The following is a 13,999-nucleotide window of genomic DNA, read 5'->3' on the forward strand; positions in this document are numbered from 1 at the left end:
TGACTGAATATACTTTTTCTCTCTTCTGATTTTGAACCGCTTTGTATTAATAATAGCTATGATAAATGTCATGAGGATTGCTCCCCTAATCTGCCTGCTCAATCCTTCCTCCTTGGGTATCATGAGAAATTAGCTACATACATACTGTAGAAGACAGTAGCTAAATGGGAAATACAGTACCTCTTCCCCACCTACCCTCCTCCTAGTAGGTGGGGAATAAAATACACAAGGAAGTCAAGTAATTCTTCCTTTAAACCCATCTCCCAATTCCTAAATCTGAGTGACATTCATGAATATATTTACTCAATGCATGAACAATGCATACCAAATTGCCTTTTTCACCTAGTTTCAGAGGTAAACATGGAAAGATTGAGGATTGTGAGGCCTGATAGGTTTTCTTAAACTTGAATGCACCCGTGTATCACTTGATAAATCATGAATTTGAATCAGTAAATCTGGGACTTGTCTCAAAGTTCTTTATTTCTAGTAAGCTCTCAGCTGATGACAATGCTGATTATCTGTGGACCACATTCTGAGTGACACTTCAGTTCACTAATGGTGGGCATTTAAAATAAGCTTACCTTATGGGGATGTGTAGAGTGAATGAGAAAACAACCTGGTCATCTTGTCTACTATAAATGTCCAATTAGGACCAACTAGATGAAGTATTATAATTACACCTTTCATAGAAGTTACTTAAAATGAGGTAGACAGAAGAGACTATTTTTTTTTCTGCATTCTTCTTATGAGTAGAGTCAGGAATGGTTTCTGGAAGACCCATCATAATAGAGACAGGAATGATGTAGATCAACCACAAATGTATCTCCTCTCACCAACATACGCTGTCCTCTTTCTTTATTAGATTCTATTTCACGTAGTTATTTATGCTTTTAACCCCATCAAACCATCAAGCTTTTCAATTATCATGGAAATGGGATTGGTCACTTTATCAAAAAAATAAGAGGAAGCAATACCTGGGCTACCGTGCTCAGGCCCTTCAGTGTTTAATGCCCTGCACCAACTTAGAACTCTGTAGAGTCCCCAATAATAAGAAACCCCTTACCAGATGTGACCCCTCAATTTTAGTTTTCTCAGCCTTCAGAACTATAAAAAATTCATTCTTTTCCTTTATAAATTACCCAGTCTCAGGAATTCTGTTTTAAGCAACAAAAACCAGAATAACACATATCTATAGTAGAAAAAGACAGAAGATATACATAATCTGTGAGGTCTAACAATTAAGGTTGTAAACTCTTCCTTGAAAAAGTGCTACATAGCTCATTGCTGAATATCAGTACAGCACACAAAACACACAACACTAATGAATGCCACTCAGCAAGGCAACACCACACATCAACATGAACACAGTTGTGAGATACTGACATTCCAAAGTCTTGAAACCTCAGCAAGTTGTTTGTACAGTGCTGCCTGTGTAAGTGCATGGTGGCAAGTTTCCAAACTTGATAGTCAGATCTCATAGGATGATAGCTCTGATGGTTATTCAAGAAAAAGAGTTCCAAAGTTTCTGTGAAGGGTAGACTAGGTTCTGGCATAGGTGCATAGCTTCCACTAGTGAGGTGTGTAGCAACTTTTCTAGAATGAGTTTGTGAATTTGATTGTCAGATCTCCTATATACATATATGTATATTTATAAAGGGAATAATATATATAACATATAAAATATATATGTGTGTATATACATGTATTACATATACATACATTTTATTTATCATATATATGAACACACACAAAGAGAGAAAGAGAGAGAGGAAGAAAAGACAACCAGTCTAATTCAATAGACAGATGCCTACTTTTTAGTTCATAGATTTGAAGTAGTTAAATTATAGAAATCTTTTTTAAAGGCCAGTATTTGATTTAACTGTATGTTAGAAAGTGTTATTCAAGAGAGAAGAAAATGGCCTTCCAGTTAACAACATTAATTCAGTGAAACCACTAGCCAATGCTGTGAATTCACAGGATCCCAAAGACAGAATCACACTCTCCCCAGCTGTCTGCCACTTACCCGTCTTTGTTGCCAACTTACCTGTTTCATCATAGTTACAGCTCCCTCAAATTATATTCCATCACTCACTAATTCAAACATCCAATTTTTCTTGTTTATTTCATGCAATGAAAAACTGAACCTTAAGTGATGAACCCTCTCAGCGATTGCCCTTTGTTATATATTGGTCAAGCTCAAGGTCATCCTGATGCCTTAAAGCATACTGCCCATTTATGTATTTCCTCTTAGCTGCTTCATCTTTGGTTATCTTCCTTCTTGAGAGGTCTTTATTTATTGTGTGTGTCTTTGAGAAGCTCTGGTTACTCATCTGTCCACTTAAAACAGCAAACGATTATTGAAATTACTCTGAGATACTAATAGTGGACACTTGCTTAAAATTTAACAATTTTCTGGCATATTGCATTTTAAAAAAGGTTATTGTTTTAGAGACAGTCTCTCTCTGCCACACAGTGGAGTGCAGTGGCACTGTGAATCTTCATTCATTGCAACCTCCAACTATTAGGCTCCAGTGATCCTCCTGCCTCATCCTCCCCAGTAGCTGGGATTACAGTTATGTTCCATTGCACTCGGCTAATTTTTTTAATTTTATGGAAAGGCAGACTATCGTGTGCTTTTCAGGTTGGTCTCAAACTCCTGACTTCAAGAAACTCTCCTGCCTTGGCCTCCCAAAGTGAACCACTGCTCCCAGTCTATATTTTCATTTTAACTCTCCTTATTTTACTTGAGTGTATTTCAAAGCCTGGACGCATTCTTTCCTGGTTAGTGAGAAAGACCACCTAAAAATTGCACTGTGCCCATGATCCCCTAAGTGTAAGATTATTCCTGCTGTGAGATATTTCCTTAATACCAAATTTTAATGTTTTAAGTCAGGCAGTTCCCTTAGAAATGTATCCATGAATGCTGTCCGTTTATTTCCACGCATGTGGTTGTCCAATACAAAACACCAGCTCAATCTGACAAAGAATGAACCTTTAATTAAAAATGGGCAAGTGCGTGTGTGGTGGGGGAGAGGGGCTGCTTTCTTTTGTCCTTTTGGTACTTTAGTTTGAAAATTGTATTTCACTTCAAAAATTCTTTCTAAATAAGAATAGTTACCCAAATGGAAAGGGAGATCCACTTTTTCCCTCTTGTGTGTTTTTTTTTTTTTTTATTATCAATGGGTTTTCCACGTGACTTAAACTTACTGTAATTACTCTTCTTTGATGCTACACTGTATTCTTCAACCAATTTATTTTATTTTATTTTTCTAAAATAGGGAAGACATTGATTGGACTATAATGCTTGAACAAGTTACAATGTTGTATCTTATCGGGAGAATCTAACATCTATGAACATCCACAGAGAGTGTTTTCATTCAGGCAGGGATCTCCGAACTCATTTGCTGTGCTTCCGGTTCTCTGTCATTCATTTTGGAGGAGAAAGAAGGCCCAGGGGCTGGGAAGAGTGACAGGCCTGAAATAAGGCTGCTCAGAGTTCATCCTTGAAAACTTCACTCATGCCTGGAATTTTAAAGACATTTTAACTTCTTTTGATAGTTTAATTCCACTAAAGAAGTTTTGAGAACAATAGCTGGAACCCAAAACAAATCCCTTCTTCAAGGACATACAAGAGGTCTGTGATATATTTGCGAAAACACTGTTCAAAAACATATCCAAACACACTATCAGATACCTGGTTTGTAAGGTCAAGGAGGAATTTTGTCTGGTTTGAGGATGGCATCTGGCTTCTAATAGATGGTCACACTCTCCCAGACCTGCCACTAACACTTAAACTCCATCTGTCTCAGTATCTTTGTCTGTAAATGAAACAGTTACAGGAAATTGACTCTATGATCTTTTCCTTCCTTCTGTTTGAGATAAGAATCTTACAAGACAGCAAGGCACACAGTGCCAAATCAAACATAATGCAAGCCCTCACAGGTGAACAGCCGATTCTCGGTCTGAGCAAGCAATGGAGAAAAATAACTGCACTATCTGGAAAAGCCTGATGGAGGATGTAAAACCTAAGCAGTCAAGAAGTTAGGCACGCAGTTGATAAACGGCCAAGCAAAGAGAAAGTGATGGATTTAGTGTATTTCATCAAAGTTGTGATACCTTCAGTTACAGGATACAGTATTACTAAAGGGGGGATTATCCATCACTCATGGGGAAGAGTCTATCAATTAAACTACAAACCTATGCTATGTTACCTCTTTTACTTCTTAAAAATTACATAAAGTGTTATTTTAAAAGGTCCTTTTATCCATTTGATTGTAAAAGGAAGGACCACATGAACAGCTATGAATAAGTTTATTCAAACAATCAATGACCATCACTGGAGAACAGAAGTGATAAGATGCTATGGATGGTAAGATAGCCGATTTCCAGAAATGTTAAAATGGGGCAAAATGAATGTATATCTTAAAAATGAGTAAGATAAGCTGGCAGATATTTTATAGGTAAAACTACAGGACTTCAGTTGACAATGTAGTAAATGGTGTCCACCATGAGGTGATGAACGCCCAGAGTCTTAGTGGATATGTGAAAATTCTCACAGGAAAAATTATAAGGCCTGAGGGGAAAAAGCTGAGCACAGGATGTCTAATAGAAGCTTTGACAATTGACCTTGGAAGATTCATGCTTAAGTATTCAAACCCATAACCTCTAGATGACTTTTTTCTAATCCATATCCTGTATCTTGATTACCTAGAAGTCGTCAAATGGGAAACAGGGTTCAGAAAACTCAATGTAAATGAAGAAACACCTCTGCTTAATAACTCAAGATCAAATATCCCAGATTACACAAAGAGCATTTAATTGCACGTCATATGCTTTCATCTTCGTTCTCAGGGAGAGAAATAAAGAATTTTATTCTTTCAAATATCTCTGGTTTATAGAGTACCAGAAAAAAAAAATGAACATTTTTCACTAAAACAGCTATGAGTCACTTCAAACCTCATTCAAATCTCCCAGTGCAGGTATTTTTTTACACAAACTTTCTTCCAGAAAACAACCAAATGCCTGCAAGGAAACTAAAAGAGAGCAAGTCAAAGAGTAGGGCTCCTCTGGTACCAAGTAATATTTAAGATTCCTATTTCCAACCATCTTTGCCCAATAGACTCCTCTCAGCAACTGTGAGTAGGGAGTAGCTTTCATTACTAAACCCAAGGTCACAGGTGGTTTTGCACTGAAGCATAATTAAATTGTGAAGGATGAATTTGAATGGTTTAGCAAATAAGGTCTCCTTGTTGGAGCCGAATAGGACAGATAGAATACAGAACCATGCTCAGTCTAAAAGCAGGCAGCATTTGGGCCTTGGGAGATTAATCTGGAGTGCAATCACTTGATGATCCCTGACTGTGAATACTTAGTTTAAATTATTCTTCATTCACCCTGGGATAGAAAAAGCAATCACTTGTAATTAGCAGGTCACTTTTCCTGTAGGATATTTATGCACAGCACGGACAGGATGGCAGAAGAGAAAACCCCTCTTGTTTAGGCAAAAATTGATATGCGTGTGTGAGATGAACATTATGATTAGAAACTATTAAAGAGAAAAGGAAATTATTAAGGATGAAGAGGTCCACTTAGTTGTATATTTCCATATGTGTGCTAGTAGGGACTGAATGATACCACTGCCGGGAAGTAGGTGGCAAAGTGCTGAGAATAGCTTTTCTCACTTTAGGAGAAATCAGTTCTCGTCAGCTAGATTTTTAGGAAAGATGTAAGAAAACTATTTGAAAATGACTTCATGCCCTTTTCCCCAAAGAAGTGATGGGCTTTTTGCCTTTAGAAAATAGAAATATAAAGAGAATCCCATCAGAATGTAAAATACTATAAAGATATCCTCAGTTTAGTCACAATGTAGCATTTAAACCATTTCTGCACTTCTACACTATCCTGGTTAGATACTTGTCCCAGTCCAAAAATTAAAATTTCCAAATTACCATTTGAAGCATTTGTTTGTGTTTGAACAAAACCTTTAGAATGTATCTTGCAACATTGACTTACAATAAATATGTATATATATTGTATATACACATGAGGAGTGTATGTACCTGGGTTTGTGTAATGTACACAGTTATGCTCTAAGAAATTAAAAAAAAAAACAAAAAACCAGTATTACAGTCAACTAAATCCAGGACTAAGTGGGCAAGACCAGAAGAACTAGCTGTTGATTTACTGGATAGGAAAAATAATTTTTATTAGTGTACCAGACATATCTGAAAACAAACTACTAAAATCATTCATGAAACAGAGATTTCCAAAGATTCAGGTCACAAATTAATTATGAATCAACAAGATTTTCAAATTCTAATTTTTAGTGGATATACAAATTATACAACAGTTCTACTGTTCCAATTAGAAACAAAATGTTAAACAGCTTCTTTTTTTTTTGAATGCATGTTTTTCTGGTATAGTAGAAAGGATTCAAAATCAAATTTTTAATATTATCACACTGCCTTCCATTTATTTAATGCAAATGTCATTTTTTCGTTCTCATCTAACAAGTAATGCAAGGTAGTTTTAAGGAGCAACACAATTAGGTTATAGTATTTCACACTCATTTGACTGGCTGATACTAATTTAGCTATGCAAGAAATAATCCATGTTTATTTCTGCTAGAATAATACAGATATTCCCATATGAAAATAAAATTTCAGATGGATTCAGATTACTCTAAATCAATACTCACAATAACTATGTTAGCCAAATCAATAACTATTGGTAGTTTGAAGGTATTCAAGAGGCTCACAGATATTCTGAAATTAACAACTATCTTGAGGGTAGTTCATTCTTTCTTGCTTGGAAAGCTTCATGAAGCTATTCCTTGATTACTTGTTTTCTGGATTCTCTTCTTTCTTCAGATACATTTATACTACTTCGTGTTTGTTTCTCTGTTATAAAAATATTGCATCTCTGCAAACATTTCATTTAAGTAAATACTGGAAATTAATTAGTCATGATTAAGGATGTCCCTTCTAATAGTGCATCTCAGACTGTCATAGCCTGTGTAATCAGGATTGCATATAAATAATCACGCATACCTATTTGTCCAAGACGGACCTGGCTCATGCATGATGCCACAGCTTCCAGTTCCGTTTAGCATTTTCCCCTAATGGTTTTCATTTTGAAGTGAAGTTATTATTCCTCCTCCTAGTTGCACTTCAGTAACCCATGATGAATTCAGCAGACAGGGTCAGCATCTGTGCATCTAGTAGTGTATGAAATGTAAGTACAGGAAACAAAGTTTCTACTAGAGCAGGTGGTGATATATGAAAGATGAAGGCAGGCATCTCATATCTCTCTCTGCTGACACTTTCTAGTCACATTGATGTGCATACCGGGAGGTCCTCTGACCTCCTTTTCAGGGACAATATTAAGAACATTTGCTGATTAAACCAAGTGCCCTGGAAATGCGTGACTAGTGACATCTAACTCCTCCGGGTCAGGGATAATGACCGGAGAAGGATTTGATGCTGCTCTCCTTGTTAGACACTTGGTTTAACAGTCGATTTTGCCTTAGATTGTCTGCACCTTGACCTTCAGCTACAAGTAGGCCATCCGTTTACCAATGAGCACTGATACAGGAATTGGGAAATTATAGCACTGTTTTATATTAAATATGCTTGAGAAGTATAGGTTGAGCAGCTGTGATACAGTTTTTAAAGAGAATAGTCAGAATGTTCTTAACAGGCTTTACCATTTATTTTAACATGTAAATCTTTAAGTATTTATATTATTGTTCATTAACTTATTTTAAAATTTTTCCACCAGTTCTTTCAACAGCAATGACTTTCTGAAAATATATATTTATTAAAGATCTATGTACTGTGTTTCATAATAAACCTTATGTGAATGTGTAAATTGCACAAAATATCTGTTGATATTTACTTCTCCCTCCGGAAGATGTAATGAAATCACTGATTATATAAAAACTAGAAGCCACAAATATGTTGGAGAAGTATCCATGGCTACATCCCTGAATGGTCAGATTTAAACTGTACTCCTATAGAGGATACATTTAAAAATCATTCTGTAGAACTTGACTTTTTAAAACTAGATTAAAAGATGGTTGTTATTAATTTACTTCCCTCATTTTCAATTTCTTCAGTGAAGTTTTAGCTATGAAGATGTTGGCTCCACTAGCAAAATGATTTTTAAAACAGTAAATTATGTAAATTTAATGTCACTTCAAATAGATGCATCAAAGAGAAAATCGGTGACATTAATGTCACTAATTTGGACACTTTTTTCCCTTTAATTCATTAAATACAAGCAAAGCAAAAACTAGTCTTGTTGTTGAAGATCAAATATCTAGCATTAGTATTTCTGTTATAAAAAATATAATTTGGGAAGAAACAGCATTGTGGTAAAACATTGCTTTTACTACATTAACGAATTTATATAAATTTGAATTTGATTTTGGTACACTCATACTTTTTAGCTGTGTCTACACAGCCACAGTTTTGGAACTCTTTTTCTGAAATGACCATCAGAGCTGTTATCATATAATATCTAACAATTAAGTTCATGAACTTGTCCTAGAAATAAGGCAGACTAGGTGCTGGTGTCAGTGCACAGATTACCAAGGGAAGTACTTTGAAGGTGACTATGGTGATAGTCAACATTGAAGTATGTATCTCTTTTTCTAGGATACATTTGCAAACTTGTCGGACTTTGTAAGTAGATAGGATGCAGACAGAAAAGGTGTGATATCTTTACCCACCCATCATAAGGGTCACAGCCAATACTCCTATAACATAAAATAGACTAAAAAGAAAAAAATGCATAACAAATGCATTTATTAAGTTTCATGCGGCATGGGAGACTTTGGAAATAATGACCTAAATATAAAACATTTCATTTATAATAGCTACAAAAAAAATATATACCTAGGAATGAATTTAACCAAGGAGGTATAAGACTTCTACACTAAAAACTATAAACTTTGATGAAAGAAATTGAAGAGGGCATAAAAAATAGAAAAATTCCTATGCTCATTTACTAGCAAAATAAATATTGTTGACATGTTCTACTACCCAAAGCGATCTACAAATTCAATGAAGTCTGTATCAAAACAGCAATGATACTTTTCACAAAAATAGAAAACAACAATTCAAAACCTCACATGGAAGCGTGAAAGACCTGGGATAACCAATGCAATCTCGAGCCAAAAATGAAGAAGAAAAAAAGAAGAAGAAGGGATAGTCTCTTCCATAAATAGTGCTGAAGAAATTACATATATATTTATATGAAATGAAACTGAACCTTTACCTTTGACCATACAAAAAAAAATCAACTCAAGCTGGATTAAACACTTAAATGTAAGATCCGAAACTATGAACCTAGTAGAAGAAAACAGAAGGCAAACAAATCACTTTGTGACATTGGACTGGACAAGGAGTTTTGGGGATAAGATCTCAAAAGCACAAGTAATAAAAGAAAAAGAATAGACAGATAAAATTACTGCAAGCCGAAAAGCTTCTGCACAGCCAAGGCAACAACGGAGTGAAAAGACAATCTGTAGAAGGGCAGAAAACATTTGCAAACTACACATCTCATAACAGATTCGTATCTAGAACGTATAAGAAACTCAACTCAATACTGAAAAAAAGTTTTAAATCCAAATAATTCATTTTAAAAAGGGGCAAGAGATGTTAACAGACACTTCCCAAAAGAAAATATGCAAATGGCCACCAGGTATATAAAAAAAATGAGTCAACACTGGGAATCATCAGAAAAATGCAAATCAAAAAAGCACAATGAGCTCTCCCCTGATGACAGTTAAAATGACTATTATCTGAAACAAAAAAGATAACAAGCATTGGATGTGAAGAAAAGGGAAGCCTTACACGCTGTTAGCCGGAAGGTAAATTAATAGAACCATTACAGAAAACAGTGTTGAGGTTCCTAAAAAAAAAAAAAAAAAATAGAACGCTATATGAACCTGCAATCCGCTAATGGGTACATATCCAAGGGAACTGCAATCAGGATGTAGTGGAAATGTCTGTATTTCTATGTTTATTGCAGAACTATTCACAGTAGCCATGATATGGAATCAGCCTAAATGTCCAACAGCTGACACGTGAACAAAGAAAATGTGGCACACACCATGAAATACTGTTCAGCCATAGTAAAGACTGAAATTTTGTCATTAACAAAACATGGGTGAACTTGGAGGACATTATATTTAGTAAAATGATGAACCAAACACAGAAGTCAAATAGTAAGGTTCTCACTTATATGCAAAATCTAAGAGTTGGTCCTTCCATTGAGTGTTGCATTTCCTTGAAGGATATTTTCATTTCCAGAATCTCGGCTTGATTTCCTTTTTAACCATTCAATTTATTTATTAATTTCCTATATTGTTTTGGTGGGTCCTTTGTGCTACTTTCTGTTTTCTCTTGCATTTCATTGAGGTTTCTTACAGTCCATATTGGAAATTCTTTATCAGTCATTTTCATATCATTTTGGTTGATTTCTTATGGTATGAAATTATTGTTTCCTTTGGGAGGGGTGTCCTTGCACTTTATTTTTCATGTATCTGGAGATCTCTCACAGATCTCTTTTCATCTGGAGCAGCTCTTGCTTATGGGTCTTGGGTTTCCTTTTGATTAGATTACGGCACGCCCCGTTTAATCTCTAAGACTTAGAGTGCTACTTTGGGGTAAGTACCAACAACAGGTTTTTATTTATTCATTTATTTTTTGCCTTCTCAAAAATGCCTTTACATTTAGATCAGTCTAGTGTTAACTTTTGCACATAGTATTAGGTAGAGATTACAATTGGTTTTCTTTCTGTGTAGATAATAAATTTCACAGTGAGAAATTTTGCTTTCATGTGCTCAAAATTATTTTTATTGTTTAGAAATTTTATTCTTGGGAACAGGATTTGAATAGAACTATACAAAATATATGTAATATAATTGATACCTAATAATTATAACAAATACAATAATGTAAAATAAATGCATTATCAAGAAATCATTTCAAATGTATTATGTTTTATCTTAAGCACCTCTATTTCACTGCATGATTTGTCTAATTTTAGATTGAAACTTACAGCTTCTCTACATATAAACCCCATATAATAATAGTTAGGAATACTAGTCAAATAAGAACTCTTACAAGGATAAAAGAATGCCTCATCATTTCTATCCCCTGAATTTTTCTTTGTCAGTTGTAGCTTTACTGTAAATATTTTTTGGAAAATCCTTAAAGGATCCAGGATAATCTTGCCTCCAAATGTCCTGTGTTCTTAGCAGGTTAATTTTGGGGGCCAGATTAACAGGTCAGTGTTCTTGCCAAATACTATTCAAATACCTTCTGTTGTCATTTACTGAACATCCACGTAGATAATTTCTTACAAATTATATTGTACTACTTGCTAAATTTACCAAGTTAAATGCACACATTTCATTGTCAGTTAAGGTTTTTATCCATGATATTTTTATAAACGAGTAAATAGGCTCTGAATTTGTCCCTGAGAAATATGAAGTGGAAATTCAGGAGCAAAATTGGAAAAAAAATTTAACTATACGCCTTCCTTTCTAAACCACCCAATTCATCTCTTTAAGTGTCAGATAGAAATAGCTGTTTTTATTTTTGTTTTATTTCATTTTTTGCAGTTTTTGGCCTGGGCTGAGTTTGAACCCACCAGCTCCAGCATCTGGGGCTGGTGCCCTATTCTTTTGAGCCACAGGCGCCACCCAAGAAATAGCTGTTTTAAAAACATACTGTAAGATACATTCAGTCTGTGTTTTAATAGGACAGGCATTATACTGTTTCCCCTTGTCTATTAAAAGCTTCTAAGTTGACTCTTTCTCCCCATCTACCCCGGTTCCCCTTAACAGTTCAGCTCGCAAGTCCTTTTAGAGTAAGTACAAGGTTGGGTGAGTAAGATTTATTCTAGCTTCTTCTGTTGGCAGAACATTTACACCGCTGATGGCATCTCAGCCTCTGCTGACTATTGATTTTAATAGATTTTGTTGGCCATTCCCAGTCCATCTGTCTGCAATAAAACAAAGATCCCTTCAACCCCTGTAGGAATTTCAGGGCTATGAAAACTCAGAAAGTGCCACTGGGAGGTTACTTTATCTCCCTTTTTGGGATTAAAGATTAAAGTGTTCTTCTGAGATTAATTTGTGTTCATCCAAACTTTTGACTAGCTACTTTTCTCACAACTCTTAAAAAAAAAAATCCTTTCCAGTGAAAGGCCCCTTCTCAGGAACGCACAGACAGTACTGCATAACAAAAATCAGAAACACGGGCTAATGATTGCCCAGGGAGAAATACTGTAATAGGAACCAATTCACCCTTGATAAGCTCTGGCATTTAGTCTTCACTTGCTGTAAAGATTCACCTTCCAATTTAACTCTGAATTTATTTCATGCTTCTCCAATACGATCATAGTTTTTGTTGTTTTCCTTCTATACACAATTTCACCAGGAAAGCAAAAGATGTCAGCAAGATGTTAAGTGTATGAGTTCTTAGACTAAAGTCAAGTCCTCTTCCTCGTTCACTCACCAAAGTCATAATACCGCAATATTTCTGCTTTCAGCTCCTGACTAATAGAAGAGGATAATTCATTCTAAATTACCACGAAAACCTCCAAAAATCTTCAGGGAGACTGTTCCAAGGCAGAGACACTAGGATCCCAGGTGTTTAAAGACAGGTGTAAATAGATTTCAATTCTTCTACAGAGACAGAGAGAGACTCTGAAAACAACTTGAGGCTTTCTCTGACTTTCATCTTTTATTTTCAACATCTTCCCCTAACTCAGTGGGAGCAAAGGAAGCCCACAGCTCCAGGCCTGCAAACCTTCAGTGGCTGGAACACTTACACATTTAAGCTTAAGGAAAACAAATGCCAAGATGCTACTATGATTTATTTCTTTATTCATTATCATTAATATTTTTCTCCTCTATCATAAATGCCTCGAAACTGCCATAAGAAATCCAAGGAATGTTATTATTCAAACAACAAAGGGAATAGAGCAACTTAATGTATTTTATCATTTTATAGGCGGCAGACGAAAGGGAATAAGTACCATGCATCATAAAAAGAACCATATTTTTTAAAAGGAAAATAGAGAGGTGCTAATAAAAATGAAGGCTTTTCTATTTCACTCGATCCCCTGCAGAGAAAGAAAAAGGAAGCCCTGAAGTTGAGGTGCTCTGCACTCTGAGCCAGGGACTCTGCACAGATGTCTAGGTATTGTTTTTCAGTCTTCCCTTCCAAGGTCGAGGGAGAAACATGCCTATATAGGACAGCTGAGGTTTGGAGAATTCTGTTGACCTATCAGAGGATGAGGAAAAGTGGTGCTTCGGGCTGAACATGTTCATTGCCAAAGGTCTGGTGTTCCTACTGGGAGAGCCTGTCCCCAGCTTGGTAATCTCTCAGCTCACTTTTCCAAAGCAGCCCTGTGTCTGTGACTGTTGCCATTAGAAACACGGAGACAGTCTCGACAGGGATTACCTTTCTAGCTGCTGATGAGTGAAGAAGTAATTAGGCACGAGGGGTTCACTGCCAGTGGCTACAGAAAAAGCACCAGCGTCCTTCTGAAGGGAATTTCCAGTTGCACCAACATTACAGCACACAAGAGAAGCACTGCTCTCCGTATGGAATGAAGCAAAGCCATCAGCCTCATCTGATTTAGGACTGTGAACCGGATTCCTATGGAGAGCTCAAATGAACAAGGTCAAGACTCTAAAGTAATTCAGCCCTCTTTTTTCTCCAGCTGCAAATTTCCCTAAGAATTTTTGCTAACCTTAGGACGTCTATAGGTTGTACTCTTAAAAGAAAAAGATACAGATGTTTCTTTTAATACCCTGACTACACAGCTGATGGGTCAACTCACCATATTCTGCCTATTTTAAAACATGATGTGGATAATCTTTTGGGGAAAAGAAAATGCCAATGCGTGTCACAAAATTTTTATATTGACGATTTTCATGGGAGTATTGCCTGATTAAACAGTGCAATAGACACATGTG

Source organism: Otolemur garnettii, unplaced genomic scaffold, assembly GCF_000181295.1.
Source record: "Otolemur garnettii isolate 467f Iridium unplaced genomic scaffold, OtoGar3 scaffold00020, whole genome shotgun sequence".
Classification (NCBI taxonomy): domain Eukaryota; kingdom Metazoa; phylum Chordata; class Mammalia; order Primates; family Galagidae; genus Otolemur; species Otolemur garnettii.